The sequence below is a fragment of the Furipterus horrens genome, unplaced genomic scaffold (assembly GCF_987537825.1).
Source record: "Furipterus horrens unplaced genomic scaffold, mFurHor1.1.pri manual_scaffold_17, whole genome shotgun sequence".
Lineage (NCBI taxonomy): Eukaryota > Metazoa > Chordata > Mammalia > Chiroptera > Furipteridae > Furipterus > Furipterus horrens.
In genome coordinates, this window is record NW_028327187.1 from 1539487 (window position 1) to 1547304 (window position 7818).

Genomic DNA, 7818 nt, shown 5'->3' on the forward strand with positions numbered 1-7818 from the left:
ACTGAGGAGACAGAGTCCTGCGGCGATGTGATGTCCTAGCAGATGGATAGTACAGCTCACCTCTTCTTTCTGCAAATGCACTCTTCCTTGAGGTAGGTCTACGTTTTCCTAGTTTATAAAGAGTAGTTTTGTAATAGTGTCCCTATGAAATATCTATTTGCCCTCACATTTTAAGCATAATTTCCCAAATGACATGCCAAGGATGCCCAACCTGAATCTGTAAACCCTGTGAGTGCGATGAGGTATCACCTGTGTGATCACATTAGATTCTAGGGCATAGTTGCCCTTAAAATAGGGAGATTACATGAATAATCTAGGTTGGCCATGACTATCAAATGATCCCTTAAAACAGGAGAGTTTTCTCAGGCTAATTGCAGAAGAGAAAGAAGCCAGAGAGATTTAAAGTGTGAATGAGATCCAACACATGGCTTTTGGTTTGAAAATGGGGGCGAGGGGCTGTATTAGAAGGAACGTAAGCAGCATTAGGAGCTGAGTGAGGTCTCCGGCTGAGAGCCAGCGCCAGAGAGGAACGTGCAATGTGTAAGCACAAGGAACTGAATTTTGCCAACAATCAGAATGAACTCGCAAATAAATTCCCCTCCAGAGCCTCCATGTAAGAACCAGGCACAAGCCCTGGCTGCTGTGGCTCAGTGGATTGAGCGTCGGCCTGTGAACCAAAGGGCCGCTGGTTCGATTCCCAGTCAGGGCACAAGCCTGGGTTGTGGGCCAGGTTCCCGGTTGGGGGCGTGAGTGAGGGGCAACCGGACATTGATGTTTCTCTCCCTCTCTTTCTCCTTTCCCCGCTCTCTAAAAATAAATAAATAAACAAACAAATAAGTTATTAAAAAAAAAAAAAGAACCAAGCACAGAGGCCACACTCATGACCTAGAGACTGTGAACTAATCTGTGCATAAAGTTTTAAGGTGCTGACTTTTTGGTAATTGGCTACACAGCAATAGGAAACTAATCTACTCAAAGTACGGCTACTTTGCACAAAAGTCAGTATATGCATGTCTTGAAGACTGGAACCATAAATATTTGTTGAGCAGGCAGGGTATACTAGATAATCTCAAGCAGAGATTGCAAATTTCCTTAACACAGCCACAGTATTCCTGTTATGTCCGGACGGGGCGAAGCAATAATACTAACTGTGTAGTGGCATCGGACAGGATAATGTACCTGTCGGTGCCGATAGAAGCCATTATTTAAACATTTTCAACTTGGAACGTATGCTTGCCATTTTGATGGTATTCTGTGTTTTGTTTTTAATGGTAGCTATGGTTTGGTTTGGTTTTGTCTCTGCTAACCATTTGTGATTGCTTCTAGGTTAATTGTTGCAACAGAGAATGGCTTCTGAAACAGAGAGGATTTTAGTTCTTTATAAGCTTTAAAGGGACCTCCGAACTTACCTGTCTTATCCTTGGACAATGCACAGGTATTGGCATACATTGCCTTTAATAAATTCTGCATTTCTCCTTTTTATCTGTCAGTCTTCTGCCTGGTGAACCACCAGTGTTAAGAGAAAAAGACAAATCTCTTGGTGGTGTTCCAAAGTGAGATCATGTTCTCCTGCTGCTATACTTTGTGTCCTGAAAACAATTCGTTTATTGAAATCTGCATCACCAATGCGATGGTATTAGGAGGTGGGGACTTTGGGAGGTAATTAGGTCCTGAGGACAGTGTCCAATAATGATATTTAGTGTCACCGTAAAGGAGACCCTTCCCCCTTCCATAACGTGAGAATACAGCAAGAAGGCAGCCCTCTGTGAACGTGGAAGTGGGTTCCCATGAGTCATCTAATCTGCCAACACCTTGATTTTGGACCTCCAACCCTCCAAAACTGTGAAATATGAATTTCTGGTTTTTTAAAAGATTTTATTTATTTTTAGAGAGAAAGAGGAAAGGAGGGTGAAAGAGAGGGAGAGAAACCTTGGTGTGTGCGATTGGTTGCCTCTTGTGCACCTCCAGCTGGAAACCTGGCCAGCAACCCATGCACATGCCCTGACTGGGAATCGAACCTTCAGCCTTTCAGTTTGAAAGCTGGCACTCAGGGTACTCAACCCACTGAGCCACACCAACTAGGGTAAATTTCTGTTATTTCTGAGTCACTAGTCTATGGAATTTTGTTAGAGCAGCCCGGGCAAAGTAAGACACTTACAAATAAATTGTGCCTTACAAGGAATCTTTAGACATTTACTCAGAAAATACAAATGTAAATAAATATCTGGATCATGTCCCATTTGTACAATCAGAACAGTTTTCTTTGTACATGAGCATTTTCTTCGACTTCTGCTAAGCTTCAAAATATATTAGTGTTGGGAATTTCAGTTCCAATTGAAGGAAAACTTGCTCCTAGTGTTATAACTACTTTTTTTGCTAAATTTCAGTTGACACAGTGTGAAGCTCTTAAACTAAATTGCTTGAGGACACTTGAAGTTTAAGTGATCTAATTTACACATCTCGGTCTGGAAAGAGTTACATATTATAATCAAGTCCATTTGAAAAAAGGTTCATGACACCTTTATTATCTGCCTATACAAAATGTGTAGAATAGTCTCATCTTTTATTCAAATGTTCTGTATTGTGTGTATTCTGCATGTGTGTAAATAGTAAAAACATGGATTCATACCCATAATGCATTAAGCACCACCTGATCAACCGCAGCAAGTTGGCAAAAATACTAAAGTATTTGTATTTCTAAAGTTTGATGACGCATTGGATGATGTGTAAAATTAGTGTAATAGTTCATTCTATCACTAATTATTACAAACAGATCTCTTATTATACATTAAAAAACTCTATGCTTCCCCAAACTTGTCATTGGAAAGTCACCCCAATCTCAGGACAAGACTCACATTGGATTAAGTTTCCCTGCAGTCCCATCTGCTTTCTCCATTAAAACATTATACCTAGATTTATTTTTCCAATTTTAGCTTCCAACTCTCCCCGTGTATCAGAGGATAATCAGTTCTTTTGTTTTTGTGGCAATGACAATTAAGATCTAGTTTCTGAGCACTTTTGAAAATGTGTGATATAGTTTTTATTGTCGAAAATCACTACACTGTGCAGTGGATCTGCACGGCTCATTGCCAGTTTATACCCTTAAACAATATCGCTCCAGCTCCCTTCTCCGCAACCCCTAGTAACCCACTGTTGTGCTCTTTGTTGCTACAAGTTTAACTTTTTAGATTCCATATTTATGTGAGATCATGCGTGCGTACATATATATTCAATTTTTACTTAAAGTAATGCTACTTTGAAATTCTTATTTAAAAATTTTCAGTTATAGTTTACTTTCAGTATTACTTTGTATTTTGGTTTCAGGGGTACAGCATGGTGGTCAGACAATCTTATAATTTGCACAGTGCTCCCCCTGATATTTCCAGCACCCACCTGGCACCGTACACAGTTATGAGATATTATAGATTTTTAATTCTTTTTATTGCTCTGAGGAGTAACCAACCAATTATAGTTTTCCCCATACATGGTAAACTATAATGCAAATTACTAAAAAGACATGTCAGAATAATGCTAAAAATCAAAAGATAGTCATATGCTATTAAAATATCTTAACCAAATACCAAACTTATGGTTACAGAGAGGCAGAGCACGTTGCAGAATAATAGCATTTGAGTAGCATCGCACCCACAGGATAACATAATTTTGTCTCACTTGATGAATTACTTTTGTGTGTTTGTTTTCAAAGTTAGCCTTCAAACAACATTTTTAAAAAACCTTTACTTATATCCTAGGATGAGTCAGCCTCCCCTGTAAGAGAAATCTGGAACAAGTGAGCAGAAATGGGTTTTTCAGAAATGTTACCTTAAGGGTCCCTACAGTTGTCTGGCTCCCCCACGGAGGAGAACCGGAGGGAGTCAGTCCTCAGTTCTAACCTGCTAACTCAGGAGATCACCCCCACCCCCACCCCCTGTGCAGATAAAGGGATAAAAGGACTCCAGCTGTGTATCAGCAGGGAGAAAAGTGGCTTTGGCAAGAACATTCAAACCTCGGGCATGCTAATGAAAAGTCACATTCAAGTTTCCCCTTGTGTAATAGATATGACAGTTTTGTTAAAGCCACCTCAAGGGAGACTATTTTGCTTAAAGATCAATCCACCCCCCTCCCAACACGCACACAAAATAGAAATATGAAATCAAATCAAAGAATGTATCTATGTTAGAATAATTCCTTTAGGATAAACATATCTTACATGAAACTGAGAGCAAGGTCTCTTGAAGTGGTTCAAGGACCCTTTTTCATAAATTCTCTAAAATCATGGTCAATATCTGTGCTTCTGGATCATGCTTTGTCCCATGAATTGAATTCCTGATCTTTTTTCTATAGTTTGTATTTTTTAAGATTCTACCTGTAAATGAGATCAGACAGTATTTGTCTTTCCCTGACTTACTTCTCTTAACATAATTTCCTCAAGGTCCATCCATGTCATTACAAATAGTAGAATTTTCTTCTTCTTCTTCTTCTTTTTTTTTTAAGATTTGATTTATTTATTATTTTTAGAGAGAGAGGAAGGGAAGGAGAAAGAGAGGGAGAGAAACATCAATGTGTGGTTGCCTCTCATGTGCCCCCAATTGTGGACCTGGCTTGCAATCCTGGCATGTGTCCTGATGGGGAATCGAACCTGGGACCCTTTGGTTCTCAGGCCGGTGCTCAATCCACTGAGCCACAGCAGCCAGGGTAGAATTTTCTTCTTTTATGTGGCTAAATAATATTCCATTGCAGATATAGTTCCAATATCTGTTAAAGACCCAGAGTGTCTGTAAGATCCCACTAAACAAAGACAGATTCCAATATGGTCACTGAAACATATTTACTAGAACCACAGGGCACACTGATACACTTAAAATGCTTTTCAACACTAATGTTAAAATGAATTACTTCTAAGTTTCTGTTGACATGAGTTAACATCTCTCATATACATTCTAAACATTACTGATTACTTTGAAAGAATTAGCTTGAATTATAATACATTATTTTACAAATAACTCAAGCTCTTCCCACGTATTAATTCACTGAGTATTCACAATATAAATTTTTAAAATATTTATTACTCTTTTAGAGAAAAGTAACTTTAGCACATTTAATGCCCTAAGTTATACAGCAAATAATGAATTAGGATGAAAAAGAAGTTGGACTTTTTAAAAAAGATTTTGTTTTTTTGCTGTTAGAGAGAGGAGAAGGGAGGGAGAAAGAGATGGAGAGAAACGTCAGTGTGTGAGAGATGCATTGATCGGTTGCCTCTCTCACGCCCCCCACTGGGGACCTGGCCCTCAACCCAGGCACCTGCTCTGACTTGGAATCAAACTGGAGACCTTTTGGTTCACAGGCTGGTATTCAACCCACTGAGCTACACCAGCCATGGTTGGACTGTTTTTACTCCTAAACTAATTGTCCTACCATTATCTGATGCTATGAAGATTCCCCGAGAAATACAAGCAGAGTAGTTTATTCAAGGAAAGCCATTCTGCAAAGAAACATTGTCTCGTCGGCAGCCGTCCGTCTCGAGAGACGATGGTGTAGCTTCTTAAAAGTCTATCTGCACCACCGAGAATGGCTGTGCAGTCCGACTCGGGAGTGACACGGTATCTGTCTCCTCCCGTGTTGAATCGACATCTTGCGATGACGCTGGAGTGTCCTCTCCAGTGAAGCTGAAGCTACAGAGCCTGGGCAGGGTGATATGGAGGGTCTGCTGTTGCCCATGCAGCAGACCCCCCCTCTCTTCGCAGCTGAAGGGTCCAAGGGAAAGACGGAGTCAATACAGCTTGGCTTCAGGTGCGCCGCAGGAGTTGCCGGTGTTGACTACAACGTCAAACCGCCTTAGGGACTCCGGCTCCGGATTTTCTGTCGGGGTTTACTCCCTTAGCCTTTCCCCTGAAGAGGTATGCCGCAAGGCAGCGGAGGTTTTTTGGAGTCAGAGTTTTCCTTCTCTGAGAGACATTGTATACCCAGAGTAATCAAGCCAGTTGCAACTATAGATAAAGTTTAAACCATAGTACTTTGGAAACAAATACTCTATACATAAGACTATACTCATAATTATGTTTCTTATCCAAATATTTTCAATACAAAACATAAGATAAAGTCATATGGATATATTATAAATTAGTACCTTTTAATAGCACATGACTGATACAGTGGAATGTAGTTAATAAGAATTCAAGCCCTGGCTGGTGTGGCTCAGTGAACTGAGCGCTGGCCTGTGAACCAAAGGGTCACCAGTTTGATTCCCAGTCAGGGCACATGCCTGGGTTGTGGGCTGCGTCCCCAGTTAGGGGTGTATGAGAGGCAACCACATGTGGACGTTTCTCTCCCTCTCTTCCTTCCCCGCTTCCCCTCTCCCTGGGAATAAATAAAATCTTTTTTTAGAAAAAGGATTCAGGTGAAGTATCAGAAGTGAAACTGGAGACCTAGGCAGAGACCAAAGAGTCAAAGACCTTATCTGGCAAACCAAGACTTGTTAACATTATTTTGTTATTTGCAAGATTAGTGTTTTAATGTAAACATACATATTTCCATTTCTGTTCCAATGACTTTCCCAAGTAGTGTATATGTTGTATTTACCTAAGTTGTCTAACTTGATCTTTAGATCAACTTATGTGACTTCCTGCCTTGCATAGCCAGGTAGACCATCTTAAGGCAACACAATGTATTATTCACCTTATCTCAAGATTTAAGTACAAATCTGGGTTACTGTTTTGACATAAAAGTGCTAACATTTTTCAATGTAAGTCTAATTTTTGCATGACAAATTATTTCAAATTAGTTTCAGATAATTTCTTTGTCAAAATTTCCTTACATGTATCTACCCTCAATCTTTACAGCTCATTGAGCTATTTCAAATTACACTTGGTTCATCTAACCAAAAAATAATAATAATAATTACAGTTGTTAAATGTTTTGTTAATAAAATTTGTGAGTTCATTTTCAAGTCATATGAAAGCATGCAATTTCAAAAAATTTTAGCAAAAACCTTAAATAGAAAATAACTCTGAAACTATCTTATTTGTGAGATTTTTGTACAAGTACACATATTTTTCCATTATTTAAACCATTTTTCCATGTCAAAAAATGTAATACCATATATTCTCCAAATAATGTGCTTTTGGATGTTTATTGAGAAGTAATTTATATACCATAAAACCTTTCCTCTTGAGAGTACAATTTGTTGTATTTAGTATATGCACAAGGTTGTACAACCATCACCAATATCTAATTCCAGATGTGTGTTATTAAAACTTGAAAACACATGATAATAAACACATGTGAAATATTAGTTTGACTCCCATGTACTTGCAATATTATTTTATAACCAATTCTAAATAATTTTATTTATATACCCTTTAAAACATGAAGAAAATATTTGAAAGAGAATTAGAGAATAAAACATAACTGATTATTTTTCTGAGTTCTCACACTGTAAATATAGGTCTGCTTTAGATAATTATCAAATCTTGCCTGCACTTCTTATTGTATTTATACAATTGGTATTTGTCAAAACTGAAGAAGAATCACTTGCAGATGATCCGCAAGTGATTTGAGTATAAGCTCCAAACTCCTTAATCTTGTTTACAAGGCCTGGTTGTAACTTTCTCTCATTATTTCCCCTCAGTCTGAATTCCATATTTAAACACCTTTCAATATCTCAAATATATCTTGTTTAATATGACCTTTTTGACTTTGTTCTGTTGCTTTTCTTATTTTGCGGTAGTGTCGTCTTGTTTGTTCTGTCTCAGTTGAAGAGAAACATATTGCTCGGTACTCCTCAGTTCAAGATACACTAGCACCATAAATCTGTATATG